Genomic DNA, 26,644 nt, shown 5'->3' on the forward strand with positions numbered 1-26,644 from the left:
CTCCCTCTCCCTTGCTGCAACCCCCAAGAACGCCCACAATCCCTTGCCTCTGGGACATGGTGGGGTCAGGGAGTGATTTTTCAGTCATTTTGTAGGTCAACGATCCCAGAGGAAGCCCATCCTTGAAATGCAGGTTCCAGGGGAGATGTAACCAAGTAGGAAGGCAGCTGAGTCCTTGCTTTCTCCCTGTGTGCTGCTGTCAAAGTCCTGATGCCCCAGGCTCTTCTCCCCCGTACAGTTGTGACTCTGTTTTCACCTGCACGCCAAGAGTGTGATTTTAGGGCACAGGCCTTTCTGGGCCAGCACCACGACATGGTGGAAAATTCTTATCTGCCAACGCTGAACTCAGAACTCTGCCTAAGGTACGTATTTGGGTTGCATTACTAGCTATCTGAGTGCCTCACAAACTTTACTGCGTTTACCCTCACGGCACCCCCATGAGGTAGGACAGTGTTATCATTCCTACTTTATAGGTGCTCAGAGAGGCTCAGGGACTTGCCCAGGGTCTCACAAGAAACTTGTGCTGGAGGAAAGTATTCAGTTCAGGTATTTTAGGTCCCAAGCTAGCACCCTAAACCCTGAGCCATCCTTCCTTTCTGAAAGGTTAGGCCTTGAATACAGCCAGCTCAGATTTCTATCCAGCCCAACCTCAAGTAAACTCTGCTACACTCCTGCCATTAACAGCCAAGCTGAGCATGCGATGTAATTACAGGGAACAAGATCTGAATGAACTCACTAGGATTTTAAAAGTGGCAAGTGAGGTTGTGGGCCAGAAGCAGTTTGTTTGCGGCCTGCTTGGTTCCACCTGGGGCAAGATGGAGGAAGACACCAGGGCACAGGTGACTTCCATGTGGCTCAGTAGGAAAGTGACACTGTCTCTTGTTAGATGTTCCACAAGGCCTAGAAGTTGCAGCAGGGTGGGAAGCAAATGGTGGCAGAGTGGAGCCTGCAATTCGTGAGGCTTTAAAAATCCCCAGACAAAGAGAAGTTTCAGAGTAACAGCCGTGTTAGTCTTGTTGTATCCGATGAAGTGAGCTGTAGCTCACGAAAGCTCATGCTCAAATAAATTGGTTAGTCTCTAAGGTGCCACAAGTACTCCTTTTCTTCAGACAAAGAGAAGTGTGAGGAACCCCAGCCTGCCTTACCCTGAGCCAGGCTGGTGCAAAAGAAAAGGAAGGTCCTCCTTGCCAAGACGCCATGACCCAGACAAGCCGGGAGAGGTACAGAGCAGCTGAGCCCCCAGCACGCCCTAGTGATAAATAAATGTGTCAGCTGGTGAAGAGGGTGCAGAAGCAGACGAGGATGCCACAGAGCCATGCCATTTTGAGTTGGCTCATTGCAATGAGGTGGGAGGTGTCTCTTGGTTCCTCTGCCGCACCAGGGTGCCACAAGCCATAGCAAGTACCCCAGGGCTCCTTGCGCCACTGTGGCTGCTGACCCCTTGACACCCAGAGCTGCTTCAGTGCCAACCTGCCATGACACCAGAATAGTGTGGGGAGCCCTACAGTGCCTCAGTGCCAAGATACTGGTCTCCATGCTAGCACCGAGAAACATAAGGAACCCCAGGGCAGCGTGGCACCATGGCACCACAAGCCAGTATCGTGTGATGGGAGCGGGAGGAGCCATGGGCACACTGGGGCTAGGGCCCTGGCAAGCCGGATGGGCACAAACCAATTGCTAGTTCATCCCACAAAGGCTTCCCTCCGCATCTCGGCCTTTTCAACAGCCCCAAACGGGGGAGGCGGGGTGGGGGAAGAGCTCAGACAGAGAGAGACACGTGTCACGTTGAGGGACGCAGGGAAGCCATCTGTGTCCCCAGAGGCGCCGATCTTCAAACCTATTTAAACAGGACGAGCTGCAGTTGAGTCCTTTGATGCTCCTGCCTGTGCTGTGAGGCTCAGCCCTGCCAGCAATCTGCTTGGCTCCCTGCTTCTGCCAGGCGTCTCTCGGCCTTCCGGCCCTCTCTGGCCCCCCTTGTTTACGAGGCAGAGCTTGCTGGCGCCTCAGGGGTTAAGTGGCACAGCAGGCAGGAGCTGATTCAGGTGGGTGGCACATTGCAGTGACAGGGCTCCAGCGAGGAGGAGGGAGGATGGAGAAAGAGGAGGAGGAGGTGGTGGGAAGCTGCTGAAAGCCAAGGAGAGTGGAGTGTGTGTGCTTACAAATGCGACGTGAGAGGGGGAAGAATGATGGTCCCTCCCTGCTGCTTCCAGATAAGTAGCTGAAGGAGAGAGAGCGGGAGAGAGGGGAAAATTGGCTGGCCATCATCTCTGAGAACAGAAATAAAGTGTGTGTGGGGGGAGGTCGGGTGTGGGGGGCATAGAGCAGAAACTCCTCAGCTTTGGCTGGTCCATTACGCCGGCTGCAGAGGAAACCGCAGCTCCCCATTGTCTGTCAGCTCCGGGGCTCCGTCTGAACCTGATGTGTGCATGTCCGTGTCAGGGAGCAGACAGGCAAATGACAGCGGCGCTAGAAGACCAGAGGAGAGTCCAAGGGTAAGTTGGGATCCATCTATTTGGTGGCGGGCATCGTCAGTGCACAGAAGGCAAGGGGAGATGGGGAAAGCATGGGTGCATTCATGGCTGCATGGTGCGACTCTCGGCTGAGGATGGGGAAGCCTTGGCACCCAGAGTTGGGTGGTGGTTGTTTTTTCCCAGTGCATTTCTTTCTCTCTCTCCCTCTTATTTCTAGGACAGATGCTAAATGCTGAGAAAAAAGGGGCAAAGGGTGTGGGGGGATGTGCATGGGGGGGATGCTGTGGTTCCTGTGTGTTTCAGTTGCGCTAAGATGAACAGGTGAGGAAAACAAGATTGAGTCAGGGACGGATAAGGCAGCTGATAGAAAGGAAGGTTTTCTGTGGCACAGATGTTAAGGGCCTGATTCTGATCTAATTTACACTGGTGTAAATCTGGAAACTCCACTGGAATCAATGGAGCCAGGGCCAGATTCGGCTCTCAGTGACTGGTGTAAATCTGGAATAACCCCAGTGAAAGCAATGGAGAGGCGGTGGACTTTTACCGGTGGCAGTGAGATCAGAATCCAGCCTTGGATAAGAACACCAAGAGGATGTGATCTGGCCAGGAACCAACATTTCCAGCACATTAACCCTTCTGTGGCTGAGATGAATGAAAACCATCAAGCGAGAGAAGTTAGATGTGGGAGAGAGGCTGTGTTAAATAACCTAGCCTGGTCCATTAGCCTCCTACCTCCACCCCTGCCAGCACAGAGCTCAGCTCGCAGATGGGAGAGGGGAAAGCGGAGCAGAGCACAAGAGACTGCAAAGTAAAAAGTGATCCTCAAGCCAAAACCTGGGAGCAGCTGACAAATACAGTGGACATTGACTCTGGAATAGCACTGCAAATGTACCCAGTGCTTTTGCAAAGGGGATCCCTGCTCTGGAGAGCATCTGGCAGCAAGCAAACAAGCAAAAGAACTACCCACCATCCACCCTCCAGAGCCCGCAGAGCCCAGGGAAAGGAAAGCCCATGCAGATGGCTGTCTGTCTGTCATCCAGCACCCAGAGGTGGAGGCAGGGTAGCAAGGGGTGAAGCCCATGTGTCAGTGTTAAGCACAGAAGGGAGCAGTCTCATCAGGCTGCTGTAGCAAAGGGCTGGTTAAGCAAGCTGGGGTTGGGGACAGGGTGCCTCCTCCCCTCTCTTGCCCCGTGGTATCAGCAGGAGAAACACCAGGACAACTGATGGTGTTGGCAAGGTCTTGCTGTCTTGCTGTTGGCAAGGTCTTCTCCACCCCCCCCCCACACACCCCACCCACATAGGCTCACACACACCATGCAGGCACTCGCCACCCTATACACCCCTCCCGCCATGGCATGCTAAAAATCCCAGCCCTCTTTTGATGTTTCGTGACTCCAGCCTGCCAGAGCTGTGCAGTGTATAATCATGTGCCTAGCAAGGCTGAGTTGGGAGGTTAGGGTGAGCTCTTGTTTCTAGCAGATTGATGGGGATTTGTTTTTCCTCTGCTATTGTGTTCCGTCATAGACTCCCCCTGCCCCCATCACCAGTAGCACTGCCATGAAACCCGCCCTAGTAACAGAGTGGAGGCTCAGGCTGCAGGGGAGTGGGAGGGTAGCAGCCATGCCCCCGGGTGCTCAGTGTAAATAAGGTTGTGTGATTCCAGTGTTGCTATGCTTAGCAGTGACATCAATTGTCTTCTCTCTCCCCCTCCTCTGCTCCGATGCCTGGACAAGAACCAGGTCTCTCCCTCCTGCTCTGCCTCTTGCTCTGTGCTGGAGCCTGGAACAAAAATGGGCTTGAAAGATCTCAGCAAGTCCCTTGCTCCCTCTAGTACCTGGTTAAGACTCCAGGCATGATAGGGTTGTGCCCAGAGAAAGTCATGCCCTGCGGATATCAGCAATGGCAAGGAGAAACTGACCAAAGGAGAGCCAAGCCCCTTTGGGCGGGGAGTGCATGAGAGCTGTGGATACTAGGGATCAGGCATTGAATGGAAGGGAAATGCCCTTTGTGCAGGAGGTCTTGAACAGGTTGCAGGCCGTGGGCCAGTGGCGATGGCCCTAGGGGATGTCATGTGCTCAGTTCCAATGTGTGCCCTTATTCAGGACTGGAATGGGAAAGAATGAAGGTGTGAGAACCTGCAGCTCCCCTTGGTCTCAGTGGGCAGCAGCGGGCGCTCAGCACCTCGGACACTCAGGCTCCTGTTCAGAGGCTCTCAGAGGGCTGAGACTGTGGGAATCTCCTTCCCTTTCACCCCCTCACACGGCCATGCTGGTCCTGAACCAATGGGGCACACAAGGCAGGTAGTGCAGATCCTTATTCCTGGGTCAGCAACTAAAGTATAAGCCCCATGAGCGCTTCAGGGCAGGGAGTTTTGTGCTTTGGGTAGTCCCGGCCACACTTCTCGCATTTAGCAAATGTTAAGCAAATGGTGGTAATAATACATGCGAGGGTCCTGGGTCCAGTGGTCCCTTCTTCAGCTAGGGCAGGTTCCACGTTAAATCCGAATCTGTATAAGGAGACTTGTGGGTTTGTTTGAGATTGCCAGTTCCAGTGCACAGCCCAATGCAGCTTGCCTTGCAGCCACAAGAGGTCTGATCTGGCAGCCCAGAGGCAGGGCAAATGCCTAGCAAAGCCAGGGTGAGTTTTGCCTGCATAAAGGCTTCAGGGTCAGATCCTCTGCCTTTAAAAGATTGAGTTGATACTCACAGTAGGGTAACGAAACCAACTCTCAGTGCTAGCATCACGATCCTACCATGCCACCTGCTCCCCAGTCCCTTCTCTGCTCAGGGGATCAGGGAAGTCTGGATTCATTGATCTGTCCCCTGTTCCCGGCTCCCCACTCATGGATGGGAAACACAGCCTGACGCTCTGATTTGACTCCTGCTGTTGGCGCCCCCCATAGTTGTGAGGGAACCCCCCTCATCTGTCTCCTACTCCTGGCTCACCATCCTAGGTCACCCCAACTGACCCCCACCCTCCAGTTCATAGAATCCAAGAAATGAAGGGTTGGAATGGACTTCCAGGTCCATCTAAATCATCTCCCTGTGCTGAGGCAGGATTCCATATACCTAGACCGCTAATCCGGTTCTAAATAAAGGGCCTGATTCCCAATCAGTCTGCAATCTGCACCCTCTTACAAAGCGCGTGTCAAACGCTACCAACTCAGAACGCACTGGCTCACTGTGTGGTGGTGGTGTACAGGTGTGAATGCCAGCATTTTGCAACCACGCTGCTCTCACTTTTGCACTAATGTAAATGGCTACCCATGGTGCAAGGCCAGGGAGACTCTGACTCCCCCAGAGGTGCATTGATTGCTGGGGAAAGATAGCCGACGGACAGCCTGGGGGCTGTTATTCATTCCTAGATCAGGCCCAACCTGGGAGCAGCAAGGCAGGCACTCACCCTGCTACCCTCTTTGTCCAATAACTGCCCTCTTTGGAGAAGGGACATTGGTGGGTCTGAAATGAGCCCAGCTAAATATCGCTGTCCTACTATTAATCCCATTCATTTCACCTGAGTTATTTTTGACAAGGGGATGTATATTCCCCCACCCTTACATTTCAATCTTGCCCCTTATCTTCTCCCATAGCCGTGCGGCTGTAATGTAAAAACAAGGAAATTGTCTATCGCTATCGGGAGTGGGGGGGCGGAGTGGGTGAGCAGCGATAACGCTACCTGTCTTTATGAAGTGGCGTCATTAGAACCCTGATAAAATTCCGCTCGCACAATGGAAATGAAAGTGGTTTGTTGAGTAGGACCCTTTGTACCCAACCAGAACAGATCTGATCTTGTTATGCATTATGTGGCACTGAGCCACATTATCTGTCACATGCGCCCGGAGATGTGTCTCAGTTCCAGGGAGATAGTTGTGAGGGCGGAGGGAGGGAAGAACTTGCATGCAGGATACAGAGAGACACAGCGCTGCCTCTGCGTTCCACTGCATGGGCACATTCAGCAGAGTTGGAACCCTGCTGAGCTCCCGGTGGCATCCAGCAAGAGATGTCTGCAACTCTGGGCATAGCAAGGTCAGCACCTAAGGTCTCCACACAGGAAGCAGAGGAATTATTGGTTCGAGGGGAATATAACTGGGAGTCACCAGAGGAGATTAGGAAAAGGGGAAAATTCTGCCTAAACTTCAGAAGATAACTTCCTGACAGTGAGATCTATTAGCCTGCATAATCACCTCCCAGAATGAGTGGTGGGAGCCCCATCGCGTGGCACATTTAAAAGTAGGCGGGGAAGGCACAAATTCCCAGGGACAGATCCTCGACTGGTGAAAATGGACTCAGTTCCATCTACTACAATGGAGCAATGCTGATTTACCCCAGCTGAGGATCTGACTCATATTCCTGGCCATCCCTAACTGATATAATTGTGTGTGTAATAAGCCTAAGAACCAAGAATTAGCCAGAGATGGAGATGGGAGAACCTCAGAAGGCTTGGGGTTCGGTCTAGACAAGCACTTTAAAGGCTGGGTGCATCTCTGAACCTCGTGAGATTGCAAAAGTGGGCTGAGGGATTTGATTGGAGCAGCTTTTCCTGGAAGTTTTCCCATGCTGCCTTCTCAGATGATGATGATAGGCTATGGGACTCTTTCCCCATGGGTAAAGTTACCTCCAGCCTGGTGCACTAAGGATCTCTCTTTGCCTACACTTTTCTTACTAGTTGAGTCACTGTGTTCCACTGGAAGATGGCCACTAAGCACTGACCTTGCTTCAGATTGCAGGTGATTGAAAGAGTCATAGAGAGTTTCCTAGGAGGGGAATCGTTGTGATCCTCATTTCTTTGCATATGCAACTGACAAGTTGCATTGGGACAGACAGCTAGATAGAAAGGCAAACAAAAGGATGTACTGGACATATCCCAAGAACAGCTTTACACATGATATTCTGGCTTGTCTACTTCCAGCTGGAAGCCAGGAGTTCAGAGGCTGCCATAAAATTAAAAGGAAGTGGCGGGGAGAGAGTAGGAGATTATCCCAATGTTTCTCAGGCTACGTCTACACTACGAGCTAAGGGTGTGATCCCCAGCTCATGCAGACATACTTTCGGTAGCTTGGTGAGAACTAGCAGGAATGTAAGTGACAGTGTAGCCACCATAGCCCAGGCAACTGCAGTGGCAGCATGGCTCAACCGTGCCGAGTACAACCCCCCCCCACCCCCCCGAATCCCATAGGTACACACGCTGCGCGGCTAAGGCAGGCTGCCGCTCCAGCTAACCAGGCTACCGCAGCTCGGCTACTATTTATACTTGTGCTAGCTCTCACCCAGTACGTCTGTGCGAGCTGGGGATCGCACACGGGCGCCTAGTGTGGACATAGCCTCAGAAACATGCTTCAGTCTGAGGCTGGGAGGAAGGTTCCACCGTGAGGAAAGTTCTTTTCACCCATCCACAGTGCGGGAGCGACGGCAGCTTCGGATCGCCATGCCCTCAGCGACTCTGTCGCATGTTACTGTGTTGCGGTACCATGTTGCAGAGCTCACCTTGAGCCAGTCACCTAGTTATGTTGGCTAGTCATAGATTTATAGATTCCAAGGCCAGAAGGGACCACTCTGATCATCTAGCCTGACCTCCTGTATAGCACCAGCCAGAGAACTGCCCCAAAATAGGCCCTAGAGTCACCCCTGAATGCTGCAGGTTGGACAGTTTCCTTTGAACATGGCAGTCCAATTGCACCTAGCTGACTTAATGAAATCCATAAAGCTATACCATTTTACATCACTGAAGACCTGGCCCTGGCAGCCAGAAAGTGATCTCAGAGGGGCCCATGTGAGGGGCTTGCTAATTAATTCCCTGTGTATAGAAGCTTGCTGCAACCAATCACTTTTGCAATCCAGCCCTTTTGCCTGGAAACACACAGGAGATCAGTGTTTCGCTTGGACTCTGTAGGCAATGAGGTATGAGCCATCAGAGCACTGACTGATGAAACATCCTTCTGCTTCTTACTCTGGAGTGGGAGGTGCCAGCGACTTTCTCTGATTCTGCTAAGCAGCCTCCTGGAAATGAAATTGTCACTCCCAGGAGAAGTATCTTCCCCTATCCCTTGCATTGGAAACTGCAGGTTTCTGCCCACTTCTGGAACTGGAAACCCCCCAAAAGGAGAATAACTAGACCCTGCAAATCAGGACGATGGCGTGCAAGCTACTTCTCTGAAGCGAATTAAAACTAAAGCAAGATAAAAGTGAATGACACCAAAATTTACCTTTAAGAGGAAGGATGGTCTTGTGGTCTCAGTCGAGACTCAGGAGAGCTGGGTTCAGGTCTTAGCCCTGCCACAGACTTCCTGTCTGACCTTGGGCCAGTCACATGGAATCAGATTTTCAAAAGTGCTCAGCAGCCATTGCACTGGCACATCATCACTCTATGCCTTAGTTTCCCATCTGTAAAATGGGGATGATAATCCTTCCTATCTCTTGCCCTTTGTACATCATGTTTATTTAGATTGTAAACTCTCTTGGTCAGGGACTGTTCTATGTACAGTCCCTAGCACAATGGGCACAAGATTTCAACTGGGGCCTCTGGCTCCTACAGTAAGACAAATCCTGGCTCATACTTGTCCTCTCATAGAGAAAATCCAGGTGAGTTTATGGACAAGGATGTGTCAGAAATGCAGACAGGGGTTGGAGTTTGCTGGGCTGAGTTGGTGTGATGGGAAGCACAGCTAGGCACATGGTGAGTCAGAAGTTTTTGCTTCTCTTCTGTTTAAGGGTTGACCCTGTCCTTGGACTTTGGATGCACACAGTGCACGTCCCTAAAAAAACTATGGACGCAACTTGCAAAGGGGACTTGGATGCCCAATTCCCAGGGACAATTAAAATAATCTAGGTCCCTAGGTACCCCACACACAGTGCCCCCTGCCACCGTTCCCATGCCACAGCCCTGGGGGTGACAGTAGGCTGATGAATGGGGCAGTTCACGCTTCTTGGGGCTATTATTTCAGGGTGTGTGGACTCAGGCAGGCAGATGGCAGGCCATGCAAGCTTCCTCCCTTACCTCAGCCAATGTAGTTCAGTCCTAACTTGCAGCATTCCTCCTTTTCAAGTAAGGGTCGTACGCACACACCTGACCTTCTGCAACCCCTGCTTTTCCAGTAATGGATCACCACACATATTCTCCAGTGCACCTCAGTCCAGACCTCCGCAGTTCCCTTCTGGGGCTCCCATTGCCCTGTCAGTGCACCTCAGGCACCGCCTGATACATCCCGCAATGCTGAAGCCTTCCAACATCTCTGCCAATGCACCCTGATCTTGTACACCCCTGCTTTCCAGCCCTGAGTCCTTCCCATGACGCTCCCGGATATTGCAGAACGGCCCTGCAGTTTGACTGCCTCCCATGCTTCCCAGCCCCCACGTTTTTTCCAGGGGAAAGAAAATGAGATGAGAGAGAGAGAAAGAGAGAGAGTGCTGTTTAAAAGCCTGAAGCTGTTCCAGGGCATCAATCAGTGTATAGGCAGTAAAATATACGTGCAGGTTTGGAGATTGTTGATGGGGTAGAGTATTTTGCGATACATATATTTATTGCTGGTTTTGTAAAAGGCTGTTCCAATGAATGGGTTTTAGTAAGGCAATAAATGGTAAAGAAAATTGCTCCGATCGCATCTCAGACCATCTAAAACCATTAAGTCAATGGGGGCCCTGCAAGCCCCTCTGACTTCCACTTCTCCCAGGGGGAAAGGCAGGGTCCAGCAGGGATCTAGGTGGGAAGGTGTGTTGCTGCTTATATGAAGCTGACATTTACATTATAGAAGCAGCTCCCACAGAGATGGAGGGTCTATGATGCTTGGTGCTGTTCATGCACAGAGTGATAGACACTTCCTGTCCCAAAGAGCTTGCAGTCTAAATATCCAACTGGAGGGAGGGAAAACAGAGGCAAAGAGAAGTGACTTGGTTTGCCCCTGGTCACACAGCCAAGCTGAGAATAAAGCCCAGGTTTCCTGAGTCCTGGTCCTGTGCCCTATCCACTGCCTATCCACACTCCCTTTCTTGATCCCTATGGCCCTCAAAAGTTTGTACGCTTGCTCATTTGTGAGCGACAACTTCTCTCCATCTCAGCGTCAGCCATCATGAGTCACTGCTCCAAGACAATTGTGGCATTTCCAGTGCTCCTAATCCCCGCTGAGCTTGATGGCAGGGGTGCTGGAACAATTTTGATAGTAGGGGTGCTGATGACAGAAATCATGGAAACCATGTATGTGGCATTTGTTATTACTACTGCAAGCCAGGCAGTGCGGCAGCACCCCTTGTTCCAGCACCACTGCTTGATGACATCCCCTGCCTTGATTGGGAGCATTTAAGAAATAAAGGGCCTGATTCTCCTCTCCCCTGCACTGGCATAATTCAGGAGTCGCTCTCCTGATTCCAGTAGAATTACCCCAGCATGAAACTCGTGCAAGCAAAAGAAGAATCAGACCCAACAGATCCAAAGCTGCTGCTCATACTCACTTGGGGTGAAATTCAGCTCTGTGCAGAGCAGCCAGCCCAAAGTCTACTATGCCCCACTTGAGTCCCCTTGAATATAGACCACTGCACATGGGTGAATTTCATCTTCTAGCCACAGGGCATCTGGGATTAGGGATAGGCAGATAGTGCAAATATCTCCCTCCAGATGTTCATACAGATTTTCAAATGAATTCAGTTCAGCTGTGTTCATGCCTAATGGCTTTCCATGAGTATTCCAGCCAATGAGTTTACTGGCAGGAATGTTTGTAAGGGATTATTGAAGAATATTTCCAGAAAGAGTTCTGAATTTTTACTCACAGCTATTTGCAAGGGAAACCTGATTCTAAGTGTTATGCACATCCAGTCAGGGAAACAGCAGCATGCCATGTGGCCTGTTGTGGCCTATAAAAACAGCTTGAATTTCAAATGTCAAGCACTCACTGTGAACTGTTTGCAAACAAGGTGTGGAGCAAGAATTTTGTGCAGAATCTGTTTGGTGAATAATTTTGAATAACAAATAAATATGGGAAAGTTGGGATCTGTTCCCAGACAATTCACAAAGGGCTTAATTGGAACTTAAGTGGTGCTTAGGGCTTATGCTGGCTCTTTGCAGTGGGTGCATTTCACCCAAACAGGAAAAAGAGACAAACTTAGTCAATACATTACTCGTGTTGAATTATTCATTCACCAACTCTACTCAGATTTAAAGCCATTTCCCCCTCTAGCACTCTGGTATCCTCTGACCCCAATGAGACTCTAGTGATGCTCATTAGAATTAAAAGACTATCCCCAGGTTCTGTTATAAAACTGTATTTTGTGGAGTTTATAACCAGCCATAAAAAGTCTCTCCAAGATTCAAGTTGGCACACAAGGTCTGAGCTTGACCGTCATTGTTTTCCCTTTTCTGTTGACCAGATGTGAGTTGTTTGTTTTAAAGTTCAAGCAGGGGAAATTATTTTATACTAAAAAGAGTCTTTTATGCTTCTGTGAAAAACGTAGTATCACCTGCTTTGATTTATTTTAAAAGCCTTAGTAAAGCATCTATCTCCAACATGGGGCATTTTAACAAACCTCCTCCCAAAGCTAGGAAGAGAACTCAGGCTTCCTGACTCCACTCACCTGTTCTAACCAGGAAGACACACTGCCTCACAAAACCAGGAATAGAAAACAGGATCCCCACTCCTGTGTCCTAACCCATCAGCCACATTCCCTCACACACAAAAAGAACCCAGGAGTCCAGACTTCCAGTTCTAATTAGTAGATCACACTCTTCCCTTGAGAAGACTAGACCCCAGGAGTCCTGACTCCCAATCCCCTGCTCTAACTTCTAAATGAAAGGAACAAGGAAAAAAACCCAGGAGTCCCGAGTCCCTGTCCTCGCTATGTTTTGTTTTTGTTTTTTAATGTACAGGTGGGAGAGACAGTAACTGCCTGTGTGCATTACAGTGCTCAAGTAGCATTGCACTAAAGCCTAGGATATGTAATTAATGACCTCTTCAATACACACCTCAGAGCAGAAAGAGACCCCATCTAAAACACTTGAGAGGAATAGGAGCTGGGGATGCTCCATTGTGACACTGCTGGGTTTTACACTATCTCCCACTGCCACCATAGTAAGCCAGAAAGGCTCTGAAGGGCTATCATGCAAACGATCCCCAGATTACACTGGAGTATCATATTCCACCACTGAGATTTTTTTTTATTGTTTTTTCCTTTTTATTAAACTGCCATTGAAATAAGACAAAGAGATTTCAATGACACTCTCCAGACATCTTTATGGCTTTTTAATTTTTTTGTTGGCTCCCTCTTTGTTTGTAATCCCGCCCCCCGCAAGGAGGCACAACAAATATATCCTCCCCCTGGCCTCCCGGATCTTTACTGAACTTGTCCCTTTCCATTTGGCAAACAGTGGATTTTCTTCATGTTGTTTTCTGTGTTTAATGGAAGTTAAACGAAGAGGGTTGTTTATGTTTAAAAGTGATAACTTATGCCCCAAATCTATCTCCGTTTATGCACCCGCACCAACGAAGCGGCTAGTGCTGCAATGTGAGAAATAGCAGTGATTACTTCCCTGCTGGTACAGAGCAGCAGGACAGCTGCAAATGGTGGGGTTTGGGTGGTGGGGGAGGGAGGTCCTACAGAAATAGGTTTTCTTTTTAAAATTGCTGGTAAGTTTAAATGATGGGGGGAAACACACACGAAACTATATCTAAGTAACATTGGTTGTTAATAATGGGATATGCTTCCTTTCACTACTTGATAGGGCAGGGTTTGCTCGGCCAAGATTTCCAATACAGGTCAATGCAACTGTTGCCTGAGTAAGGGCTGCAGGATGGGGCCCCTAGTGAGTAAGGATTGGATGCTGATTGGTGCTCCCAGGTAGATGGAGAGATGGTTTGATGGCTGGGTCTGGCTATAGCGAGCACAACACGAATGGACAGATGGATAGAGGGACATATGTATCATTGGAGGGACTCTGGAGTTACACTAGTGTCAGTGAGAGCAGGGTCGGGCTCGATTTGTGTATAGTACGCACAGCCCAATGCAATTTTGTTGTGCATAGGGCCCTTCATGCAAACAGTCTTCCTTACAAAGTTGGTGTGGATAACCTATTTACAGAGTTAAATCACTTTAAAAAGCCAAGGGGAAGAGATGTGAAGAACCAGACGCAAAGGAAGGTAGAGAAGTTGCTCCAGCTCCCTGTGGCCTGAGTCCTCCATTTGCAACGTCCTACAGAACAGAAGATGCAATCTGCTTTGCCTTTGCGCACTTGCAGGGTCTGATTCTCCCTTGCCTGACCCTTATGCAGTCATTTATCTCAGTGCAATTTGGGGGTGACGCATGCCCATTCTGATATGGCAGGCACCATGCTGTGCCCCACTTTGCACTGATGTAACCTGTTGTCATTCTCTGTATTACTGTAGCGCCCAGCCATGGACTACTAGACCCCAGGCTGTACAAACGCAGAACAAAGACAGTCCCGGCCCCAAAAAGCTTACTGCAGAAATTATAGGGCAATGGAGAATAAGCCCCCGCTCACAGGTGCAAGAAGGAGCCCGGGGAGAAACTGTGCCTAGCAGAGGCACCCTGCCCTCTGTGCTCCTGGGAGGGGTGGCGACAGCTTTGCCCCTCCTCTCCTTCCCCCCAAGACCTGTGGTGTAGACAGCCCTGTACAGACTGAGATACTATTTCATTATCTTCTGTGATGTGTTTTCCATGGGGCCAGAGCCAGAGCCTGAGCCTCAGAGCAGTATAGCTCCAGATGAGAGCAAATCAGTATAGCTCCACTGCCTTCACTGCATATGAGAGGCTTCGCACTTCTAACGAAAATCTGAAAGAACTAATTACACAAACAAGCACGACTATCAGGGTGAAAGCGATGTCTATAAATCAGAGACAAACTGAGTGATATTTTTGAAAACCACGTGCAGTGTCAGAACTAGCTGTGGGTAGTGTGTCCACCAGCAGGGGGAGGTGGAAAGTATCGGACGTGCATGACTGCAGGTAGCTCACAGGAGACCATGGCCATGCTCAGCAGTGAATGTCTAATTCCCATAGGAAATGAAAGAGAGGGCAGTGTCTTCTCCTGCTCGTAGAACAGAAAGAATCCACGCTGGTAGGTACAGTAAGCCAGATCCTCAGCTGGTGTAGGTTGGCATAGCACCATTGGCTACAGGGGAAATTCTGAGCTGAGATCCCCAATTGGTGTAAATCAAGGTCACTTCATCATCCTAGATTAAATTCTAGCCATACTGAGGTGAATAGCAAAACTTTGCTTCACTTCACTGAGGCCAGAATTTTACCTTCTGTGTCAGATGACTTCACTATAACTATGCTGCCTTACACCAGCTAAGATTCCAGCCCAATATTTTCAGGGAACATTATTGTATCCCAGTGACAGCCAGACTTGTGGTTTTCTGGTTTGATGAGGACTGGAACAAGCTTTTTCATATTTGTGGGTGCTCTGCAGGGCAGATCCTCTGGAAAAGAATATCACTGAGGGGGGGAAAGGGCAGTCATCATTCTAAAGCAGCTGTGGCCGCTGAAGAAAGAGGTCTCTCTAATTTGATTCTTAAGAATGGAGGAAAAAAAGCAGAGAGCAGCCCAGAATGGAAAAGGTGACACTTTTCTAAAGTGTTTCTCAAAATGAGCTTTGGAAAATGAGCACTGGCAGAGGCAAGTCATTGTCACTCACAGCTCAGGAGTCAAAGCAGGGCAGATGGAAATGGCCAGTCAGCACAAGCTGAAAGCAAAATTATTACATACCAATATAGTGTACAGTGCATTGGTGACTGGGATGCTGCTTGACCTTGGCATAGGCTTTCTAGTGAGGTCAGATCTTATTGTGTGATTTTATTGTCCAGAATCTCAGAGTTCCTCGTGCCCTTCAGTTTCAATTATTTTTTTTAAATGTATTTCAATAGCTCCTTTCATCTAAGGATCCCAAAGAACTTTGCAAAGAGAAATGATCTTAGTCTCAGCGGTGGGAGGTGCACAGTGAGTGCATACTGACTTTGCACAGGGACACACAAAGTGTAAGGCTGTGGAGACTCAGGACCAGAGAAGGTAAGGCCAGAATTTTAGGAGGCTCAGCACTCACTGTGGAGGAGTGATTATCCAAAGATCTCAGCTCCCATTCAGGCACTGTCCTTTGAAAGTGGCCAGGTTTGTCAGGACAGTTCACAATGCTGGCTGTTGGGTTGCAAAATCCGGCCTTTGGTGTCACAGTAGGAACTGCTGGGCACTGCTGCAAAATCTGGTCCAAATAGTGGGGGCTGAGCTTTAGAAATCAGTCCCAACGTGACTTCCTCAAGATCACACTGAGAACGAGTGGCGGAGGGAATCCTATTTGTTATGATATTTGAGGATCACTAACCAGGCCCATAGCTCACTTTAGGAATCTAGCAAAACAGACAACCACTAGTTGCCGTAGCAGACAAAATCCTCTGCTAATGACGAGTTCAAATCCCTGGAACAGATTTATTTCAGCAGAGGTACAGAATGCCACACCCCAGTGATCAGGTGGAATACGACAGGCCAAAGGTTTGGCTACATTTACATAGACAAAGACTGTACATAAACAAAGGCAAAGCTTAAGTCTCAGCACAGACTTTGTATACCCAAGATGACACCCTACTTTTATCAACACCCCCTCTTCTGATTCATTATATAATCATATAGCTGATCAAACATGAGATTTTGCATGACACACAGCATTATACAACATGTTTATCTGCTTATTAACAATAACAAAGCTCTTAATCTTATTATTTGACAGGGATTTTTAGGACTTTCCCTGTTTATCCTGATTATATCTGCCAGGTCACCATAACTTGATCCTTGTCCTGCACCCAAATCAGGGACATTCCAAAAACTGAACAACAGGAAGTCAAATAGGTTTTGTTTGCACTCCTTCTCGAAAAAGGTTATTCAAAGGCCACACTAAAAATGAACCCACAATTATATTGAGTACGCATTTTATTATATATTGATAACTAATGTGTGATCCATTAAACCCATTTAGGCCCTTACCATTTTATATGAGGTAAATTCACCTAATCACTGTTTCACCTTCTCACGCTGTTCGTTAGCCCTCTACTGTAATCACCAGACAATCTCTCCCACTCGCTCTATACAGAGAAGTATAGCATGCACTGCATTCCTATGCTTTCAGGATGCAATATGGTTCTTAAAATGTTCCTTTCTGCAATTCACCTGGGCTCACCAGAAACCTGGGACCATTTTTCATCACAAAACATCAGGTCGGGCTTCCACGCTTGACTTTCCTTAGCCCAGCATCCCCACAAATAAGTAATGCCATAGAATGCCATAGGTCTCCCCAAGAAGAAAATATCCAGGTTTTATGCCGGCAGAGTCCCTTTCCTTCCCTTGCTATCCGTTCCCCCCGGTTCATGTGTTATGTGAAGTGGGTAAATAACACTTCGCTATTCACTTTCTCCCCACCATTCATGACTTTATAGACCTCTATCATATCCCCACTTAGTCGTCTCTTTTCTAAAATGAACAGTCCCTGGCTTTTTAATCTCTCCTCATACGGAAACTGTTCCACCCCCTTAGTCATTTGTTGCCCTTCTCTGTACTTTTTCCAATTCTAATCTCTTTTGAGATGGGGCAACCAAAACTGTATCCAGTATTCAAGATGTGGGCGTGCCATGGATTTATATAGTGGCATTATGATATTTTCTGTCTTATTATCTGTCCCTCTCATGGTTTTCCTAACGTTTTCTGTTAGCTTTATTGTCTGCTGTGCACAGTGAGCGGATGTTTTCAGAGAATTATCCACAATGACTCTTTCTTCAGTAGTAACAGCTAAATTAGACCCCATCGTTTTGTATGTATAGTTGGGATTATGTTTTCCAACATGCATTACTTTGCACTTATTAACACTGACTTTCATCTGCCATTTTGTTGCCCAGTCACGCAGTTTTGTGAGATCCCTTTGTAACTCTTCACAGTCAGCTTTGGACTTAACTAGCTTGAGTAATTTTGTATCATCTGCAAACTTTGTCATCTCACTGTTTACCCCTTATTCCAGATCATTTTTGAATATGTTGAACAGCGCTGTTCCCAGTACAATGGTTGGAGGACTCCATTATTTACCTTTTTCCACTGTGAGAACTGACTATTTATTCCGACTGTTTTTTCCCCATCTTTTAACCAGTTACTAATCCATGAGAGGATCTTTGCTCTTATTCCATAATTCCTTACTTTGCTTAAGAGGTTTTGCTGGGGGACCTTGTCAAAGGGTTTTGAAAGTCCAAGTCCATTATACCCACTGCATCACTCTTGTCCACATGCTTGCTGACACCCTCAAAGAATTCTAATAGATTGGTGAGGCATGATTTCCCTTTACAAAAGCAATGTTGACTCTTCCCCAGCATTGTTTTTGTATGTGAATCTGATAATTCTGTTCTTTACTATAGTTTCAACCATTTTGTCTGATACTGAACTTAGGCTTACTGGACTGTAATTACCAGGTTTGCCTCTGGAGCCTTTTAAAAAAATTGGTGTCCCATTAGCTATCCTCCAGTCATCTGGTACAGAGGTTAATTTTAGCAATAGGTTACATAACACAGTTAGTAATTCCATAATTTCATCTCTGAGTTCCTTCAGAACTCTGGGGTGAATACCATCTAGTCCTGGTGACTTATGACTGTTTAATTTATCTATTTATCCCAGAACCTTCTCTACTGACCCCTCAGTCTGGGAAACTGTCCCAGATTTGTCCCCTAAAATGAATGGCTTGGATGTGGGAATTTCCCTCACATCCTCTGCAGTGAAGATCTGTACAAAGAATTCATTTAGCTTCTCTGCAACAGCCTTCTCTTCCCTGAGTGTTCCTTTAGCACCTTGATCATCCATGGCCCCCACTGATTGTTTGGCAGCCTTCGTGCTTCTGATGTGCTTTAAAAATTGCTCCTGGTTTTTGTGTCTTTTCCTAGTTGCTCTTAAAGTTCTTTTTTGGCCTGTCTAATTATATTTTTACACTTGCCTTGCCAAAGATTTTGCTCCATTCTATTTTCTTCAGTAGGATTTGACTTCCAGTTTCTAAAGGATTTTTTTTTTGCCTCTAACAGTCTCTTTTACTCTGTTGTTTAGCCATGGTGGCATTTTTTTGTCCCTCTTACTGTTTTTATTTGTGATATTCTCTAGTCGTACATTGCCTAGGACATGCTGGAAGGGTAGGTCTCACATCCTTTACTAACAAATGGACACCACCCTAAAGCTGTCTTCTCCCAAAGGGCCCCAACTGTACTAGTGACCATATAACATCAGCTATGGATGATCGTCGGGGAATAGGCCAACACACCAGGGATTGAATCGAAGATCTGTAGAGCTAAAGGCATTAGCTGCTACGGCTTGAGCTAAAAACACAACCTCCTGTAGTGTGTACTGTAACAAGCTACGATCCTCTGCGGATTGCTATGGAGGGACCCAGAATACATACATGCTAGAGGGTTATGTGTGCACGTTTCAGTCCACTAGCAGGACTTTCTGAAATTAAAGGTCTCCAGTGCATTTACAGGGTTCTCCTGCAGCACCAGTGATTCTTCTGCTGGTGGCAAAGTGCTTCTTGGAGCCTCTAATTAGGGTGACCATATGTCCCATTTTGGCTAGGACAATCCCTTTTTTAAGCCCTGTCCCGGCCGTCCCGACTTTTTTGGCAAAAGTGGGCATTTGTCTTGTTTGCTCTTGCCGATTTGATCAGCTAGCAAGAGCCAATGGGACAAATGTCCACTTTTGTCAAAAAAGCTGGGTGCGGTGCAGAGGGCAAGTGGAGATGCCAGCCCTGCGGGGGGGTAGGGGGCCAGGATTCCGGCCAAGGAGGGAGGGCGTGGGGCAGGATTCTAGCACATGGTGGGGCTCGCAGGGTTTGAGTGACAGCCTTGCACGGGGGGCCAGCAGGGTTCAAGCGACTTGCAACAGCCTCATGCGGGGGGTAAGGGGGTGCCTCGGGCCAGCCCCACAGAGTGTCCCATTTTCCCTTTGCGAAATATGGTCATCCTAAGCCTCTAGCTCAACCACCTTATATTAGAAAATACTAAAATCACAGAGTCTGAGGGATGGCTCCTCTCACCTTTCAGCTCTGCCCAAACTGCTCCTCTATGACTTTGAGAACAAGCCTCTTGGTATTGTACATTCTTCCCTTATGTGCCTTTTCTGCTTAAAATTCTCTCTGGATGCAGTCAGGCTGTGTACCCTTCTAAGCCTCATTTCCCTTTTCGAACATTCAGGGTTTCTTTTTAATTCCACAAACCTTGCAGGTGGCATTTGCCTTTCCTCCATGATGCTGTAATCCCATTTCTTAACAGTTACAGAAGGTAGAAGCCGCCTTGCTTGGAGATGTGGTGTGTGGGGGTGGGGCAGAGGGAGGTGGGGGGATATAGGACAGGAAAAGGAATGGAGAGTGGTATTGCAAGGGAAACGGAGTGTGTCATGAAATGCAATCCTGGTGATGGGATTCCAGCACATGCATCCCCCTGCATTGGCTTAGAGATGACCCAGCTTCAAGGGCATGATGAAAATAGGCTACTGGAGCTCCCTTCTGGAGAAGGAAGGCAAGAGAGGAAACAGACAGAGGGGGAACTTTGATCGTTCCCTGGACTGAAAGAATCAGCTACCCTGGTCCCATAACAAATATAGGGTGAACCCCCACACGTACAAAATGAGAGCATTTGATACCCTTGCGGTGCTACACAAGTCCACAGAACGTGTACAGTATAGGCAGGGCCAGGACAGGCATCTCCCTTGTTTACCTTGCTTGTGTTCCTCACTCTGCCCTGGAGGGACCATGTCACAGGGTGCTCTACTCACCGCTCGACGGTGCCTCCTCCTGGCCATTCTGGGGATTAGCTCTGCCTGGCGGGTGCCCTCCGTCATTCTCTGTCTCTCTCTCGGTCTGCAGCCCCTCTCTTGCTCCAGGAGCTGCTGCTTCCTCTTCGTGACTCAGCCCTCTGGCCCGGTCACTAAGCGGTTTTCCCTTCCTTTCCAGGGTATCAAAATCTTTCAGGAACCACTGTCCCAGGCAGTCTTCTCATTCACTGCCCCTTCATGGTGCCACTTCCCCCGGCCCGCCCACTACACTGGGCTGCAGCCCAGGGACCCTACAACAAGCAGTCATGGTGTGCATAGTCCCGAACCGTACTGCTGTATCCCTGGACAACTTTCTACCTCGCCTTCTCACCCTCACAGCGACGGCAGCCCCCCGTTGCTCTCAGGTACTGCCCTGTACGCAGGCCCCTCCAGTTCTTGTCCAGCCGTGCTTCATCCCGAATTAATCCTTGCTCCCTGGCTGCTCCTCCAGGTGCAGTGAAGGCGGTTAATTGACACACCTGGTGGCCACCTTAACCCCTTCAGGCCTTGTGTGGGGTGGACAACCCACCACAGACCCCCTCTAGGGGCATGAGGGGAACTCACTCTCCAGGACCCATTCTCTCCTCCTTGGCATCTCTGCTCAGAGTGCCAACAGTATAGGGAAAGGGGGGGAAGATATGGGCTTTGAGCTGTGGCTGCCTCTCCACAAGGACTGGGGATGAGACCAGTTTATGCGTCTCACGCAGGCTGCTGGAGAGCTGTGAAACGGTGACCTCGGTGACGTCTACACGGCAGCGCGTCTCAGAGCCCAGGTCGACTGGCTTGGGCTTTCGGGCCTCACACCACAGGGCTAAAAATAGCCGTGTGGACATTTGGGCTCCGACTGGAGCTCGGGTCCTGGAACCCCATGAGCGGGGAGGCGGGGCGGGGGTCTCTGAGCCCAACGGTCTGCACGGCTATTCGTAGCCCTGCAGCCCGCGCCCATGTCGGTCGAGCCAAGCTCTGAGACTTGCTGTGGCGTGTCAATCGTTGGCTGTGTAGACGTACCCATAGAAGTGGAAAGGTCTGTGTCCCTCACCCAGCACTCTTGGCTATTCGGTCTGCTGCCCCCACCACACACACACAAAACGGAGGACAGCAAATGGGGAAGTTTTTCTTAGCGTCAGCCATCCAACCCGCCAGCTGAGGGGCCTGTGAGCTGAGCTGGGCCCTGAGGCCACGCGGCACCTAGCAGGGTCGGGCCCTGAATCATTTTGCACTTGAGGGGGGACAGAAAGGTGAGGTAAACGGAACACGAGCGAAGGGGGGAGGGGCAAAGTCCTTTCGCAGGTGTTCTGAGGTAGTGACTCCGGAAGAGCAGCCCTCCCCTAGCCCCCAATTCTTCCTCTCCCTCATGGAGTGGTATGAACGTAATCTGGAGTTGGGATACAGCTGATGCATTGATCGCCTGGGGCTTAAAGCACACAATGGTCAGGCTTAACCCATGCATGCAGACATGAGGCTCACGCATGAGCTCACACATGCCGACGCATACGCAGGCACCCATGCATACACGTACACGCCCACATGTGCACACGCCAAGGAAAAGGGGCTCTATAACAAAGGCTTTGGTGTTCCTTGCTGAGACTCTGCCTGGCCGGTCTGAGTATTCCCTTCATAACCACGCAAGCTCCCTTCTGCCCGGTGCTTTGTCTCCCCCGCCCCATCACCCCGGTGCGGCTCAGAGCTGCTCCTCTCTTTCTAGCATGTGCCGTGCGCACACCTGAGGAACGAAAGAATATGGCCCCCCGGAACATTGGCCAAAAGCTGTGAATGTCAGTTGCCATGACAACCTTACATTTTTCTTGCACTTCCTAATGACTTATTGGCATTTGTGGTAATTTACAGCTCTCTCTTCGGCAGCTAGAGATTGGCTTGTCTACCCCACCTCCTTCCACCTCAACCTCTTTTGCTGTTAGACATGTTAATTAAGCTGAATTGTGAAAGCAACCGAGCAAGTCTCACACCTCACTCCAGTTTGATGTTTGGGGAATCCACCCCTTCCTCTCATGCGTGCAGCCAACCTTTGTAAATGGATCTACCTCCCCTCTCCCCTCCATAGTACTCCCCACCAGCACTCTCCGAGTGAAACAAATAGACAGGGATTCATTACCCAGCTTGTGGGGAGGTGCTGGTGGTAAATCACTGCTTATTTTGTTCCTGCCACGGCTGGGATGAGGTGAGCAGGATATCTTCATCAGGGATTTGCTTTGGAATCAGTGCCACTCTCATAAGATAGGGCAACCCGCCGTGTTCTAGTGTAGGGTGACCAGTGTCCCAATTTTATAGGGACAGTCCCAATATTTGAGGCTTTTTCTTATATAGAAGCCTATTACCCCCCACCCCCATCCTGATTTTTCACACTCGCTGTCTGGTCACCCTACTCTAGTGTGCTGAGCACAGCAAGAATCACTGGGGCACAGAGCGAGCCTCCATTTTTCTTCTTAGCCTATGTGCAACGTGCCTCAGGTGGCGTGTGACCAGGATGCATCAGCGAATTTGGGCTGCTGGGGGGATCATTAGCTTCCCCAGCCTGGGCTGGGTTCTGACGGGGAGCGCGACATGAACGCCGATCCATGCCCCCCCACCCAGCTTCATTTAAAACAGTAGCACATTCCTAGCCCTTGTACTGGCGGCAGAGAACAGTTTGAAAATGTGACTCCTAAGGGTTCAAACACCAGAGGGCAAAACAAACAGACAGGCAGACACCCACCCGCCACCCTCAATTTATTACTTTTAAAAATCTTGATTTATTTTTAAGCCACTCCCATGAATTTTGGAGCCTGATTCGCGGTTTTGGAACACTTGGCTTTGGCAAAATACCAAGCGTGTGTCTATACTGCAGTCATGGGGTGGGAGTGCAGGACATGTAGACCTACCTGAGCTAGCTGTCCTCAAGCTGGAGCAGTGAAGATGCAGCAGCCTGGGCTTCATCACGGACTAGCTGCCCACGTATGTACCCAGGGTCCCAGATGGGCTTCACTGCTATTGGTCCCTGAGATAGCTAGACTTAAAGCTAGCTCAGGTATGTCTACATGATCCCAGTTTATGGGACGGTGGAGGGAGCTGGCTCTGAATACCCCGTGGTTCTAATCACAGAAACAGCTGCAGGAAAGATGAGTGCCTCTCGGGTGTGCCCCGCAGCAGAGGAGCCTGTCCTCAAATCAAAACAACTACAGCAGGACCAGAGAGACTGGAGGAGAAGACAGGCAAACAATCAATAGCAACCGCACTGGCGGTACCATCCGACACTGCACTCAGTCCTCATAGGCTCTAATTGAGGTCAGGGTGCATGTTGGGATGTGCACATGGGGTTTGTGGCAATGGGTGTGGTGTGTTTGTTGTGGGTGTGGTGTCTCTGTGCTGTGCTGTTGGGCTGTGTATGGCTTTTGGGTATGGCTGCATTGTGTGTCGGTGTGTGTGGTATGTTTGTTGTGGGTGAGATTTGCATGTGCTGTGGTGTCTGGGTGGAGGTGTTTGAGGTTATGGGTGTGAGTGTGTTATGTGGGTGCAAGTGCGGTGTGTAGGTGTACTGAGGTGTGTGTGTGTGTGCATACTGGAGTGGGTATGGGATGGTGGATGTGGATGTGTTGGTGTAATATACAGTGTGTGGGAGGGTGGGTGTACAGTGATGTGTTGGGGGGGAGTGTTGGTCATTAATGTGTTGTGTAGGGGGGGTGTGTGTGTGTTTGAGATTGTGAGTGTAGATATAGTGCATGGGAGGGTGCTGCACTGGGTATGAGTATGTAAGCTTTCTGATTGTGCTGTCACTTGTGATTCATTGAACAATAACGGGAGGAGGGAGACCACACAAAGAAAACTGTCCATGTGTAATGCCAGAATAAGGCCATGTCCTACCTTAGAAGTGTGCGTGTGTGGGAGGGGGTGTCAGGTGAGGGAAGGCAGAGAGAACTCCATACAGATGGAGGGTCAGATGGCAGGTAAAAGCAGATTCTCCTTTGTCCTGCACCGTGCTTCATTTGCTCCAGTGCAGAGCAGCTGTAAGATGTCACCACTCTGATTTGGCACGCTGTTTTACACTCACTTGGCAACTGGTGTGAGTGACCACGGCAACAGAGAACGGAGCCCACAGAGCCCTGGTCTGAGCATTGGCCGATACGCCTGTTTCAAGGCTTGCTGCCAAGTAAAGAGGTTAAGGCACTTGTCTGGGACCCAGAAGTTGTTGCTCAGTTCCTGGCTTATCCCTAGACTCCTTACGCAGGTCATTTTGTTCATAAAATTGTAATGAATTTAGCTCTCCTCAATACCAATAACTCATCAGCCACTATAATGCAGCTACACTATAACCAGAATCTTGTCTTCACCAAACCACAGACCAGATCCTCAGCCACTGTAAATCAGTCTGTCTCTGCTGAAATCCACGGAGTTACATTGCTTTATGCCAGCTGAGGAGCTTTTTGTGGTAGGTGTGATGCTTTCTACAAAATCCTTTGCCTATACCTTGTCTGGCCTAATTTTAGATAACCCAAGTGGTGGGGCTTTCACCACCACACTGGGGAGACAAAGCTGCAGCTTAATAGACCTTGTTGTCAGAAATTTACCCCACAATATTCAATCTCAATTTTCCTATGCTCAGTTTAATCCTATTACTCCTAAACAACCCTCTATGGACCACTCTAAGTGGTTTCTTTCCCTTCTGGCTATCAGCAGCATGTCATAGCAAGGTGGCTGGCTTATGTTCCAGCAATTGTAACAGGGTTACTCATTGTCTGTTTGTCGCTGGGAATTTTCAGACATCATAGATTATGTGACAGCACATGTCCTGCATGGCTTGATTTTTATTCTTCCAACCACTTCTGCAGAACATCCTATCTTCTCCTTAGTGAAATGTAGCACCTCAGTTAAAACCAATGAGTTCTTTTTTTTTATTAATATATAATACGATTTTGGATATCTCTTCTAGATTTATTGTATTGGATTAGATGTCTGTTAGTTATTTACAAACTTTACCATTCAGTGTAGCAGGATAGGCTATGTGCATCAGTTCCCAGGGTGGGTTTGAGCCACTAAGTCTTGCTAAAAGAAAAGGAGGACTTGTGGCACCCTAGAGACTAACAAATTTATTTGAGCATAAGCTTTCGTGAGCTACAGCTCACTTCATCGGATGGTAAAAGCACTTCTTGTAGTTTATCTTTAGCAAATCTATAATTTAAAGGCATTTGTTCATAGATTTTAAAACCAGGAGGGACCATTATGATCATCTAGTCTAGTGGATCTCAAACTACTCTGTATGGTGATCAATGGATGAAAAGCCCTGCAGAAGACCTAGGTATAAATAATAATGATTAATATTATTATTTCATTCCCAGCTCTGGCAGAGACTCACTGTGTGACCTTAAGCAAATATCCTAGCCTCTTTGTGCCTCAGTTAATGTGTGTAACATTGTTTAACCACTTTATAAGAGGTGTTGTAAAGCATCTTGATATCTTTGGATGAAGGGGGCAAGACATGTGCCGTAAAGGTCAAATCCAGCCCCACAGATTCAACCCCTGTTTCCTGAGGCCCCTCTTGGACATGAGGTAATTCTATCGAATCCACTGCAGTTACTGCCAATTTTACATCAATCTGAGAGGAGAATCAGGCTCTTAAAGCTGTTATCATCTGCTTATGTGGGAGGAGTTTGGTGGGAGTCCTAGTTCTCCTTGACAGCTGTCCTGGCATCTCAAACACCATCACTGCCAAGACAGTGCTGCAGAAACTTGCATTGATGTGGTCCATGATGTCAATTACTAGAAAAATCCAGTCTCCGACCCTGTCAACCTGACTCCTCTCATGAGCACATCATTTACAGGCAAGCAAAATATTATCACTAAGCTACCAGGATGTGATGAGACACCAGTGCATGGATGATTTTGAGTGAAATGGTGTCAATTGTCAGACAGGGGGGGAAAGGCCATTGTAGGGAAGAAGGAGACTTGAGAAAAGAAAATGTTTTTTCATCCCTCCATGACAGGCTTCCCCACAATCGTCTGTTTAAAACTTCAGGGGCCAAAAGAGCTCAGTTCCCATTTAGTCACCTACATAAAGTCCAGGGGTAACATTTTCAAAAGTACCTAAGTGACACAGCAGTCTGTCTGACTTAGGAGACTACAGCATTGGCTGCCCTACGAGCATTTTATCATCAGAAGAATATTGGTATCCGATACTGGAAAAGAGCTCCTCGCCTGGATGCCACAAGCTAACCAGCAAAGTGGTGCTTTGTCCCAGTGTAATAAAAGTACTCCCCAGGAATGAAACAATCTATACATGTAAAAGCACAGCTTTGCCAGTATAGTTGCATCTACCCTAGGAACATCTTCTGGCACAGCTATGTCGGTTGGGATCACACATCTTCACAC

The 26,644-nt window shown here is 48.6% G+C and overlaps 1 protein-coding gene across 1 annotated transcript in view; it reads left to right on the top strand.

Moving 5' to 3' along the window:
• Positions 1 to 1,884: 1,884 nt before the first annotated feature.
• LRRN2 (leucine rich repeat neuronal 2) overlaps positions 1,885 to 26,644 on the top strand; it is a 98,403-nt gene continuing 73,643 nt past the window's right edge. The window contains exon 1 of the mRNA XM_084611017.1: positions 1,885 to 2,492. The gene's annotated coding sequence lies outside the window, so the exon portion shown is untranslated. The remainder of the gene's footprint in view (positions 2,493 to 26,644) is intronic.

This window comes from Lepidochelys olivacea (assembly GCF_965140295.1).
Source record: "Lepidochelys olivacea isolate rLepOli2 genome assembly, chromosome: 21".
NCBI lineage: Eukaryota > Metazoa > Chordata > Testudines > Cheloniidae > Lepidochelys > Lepidochelys olivacea.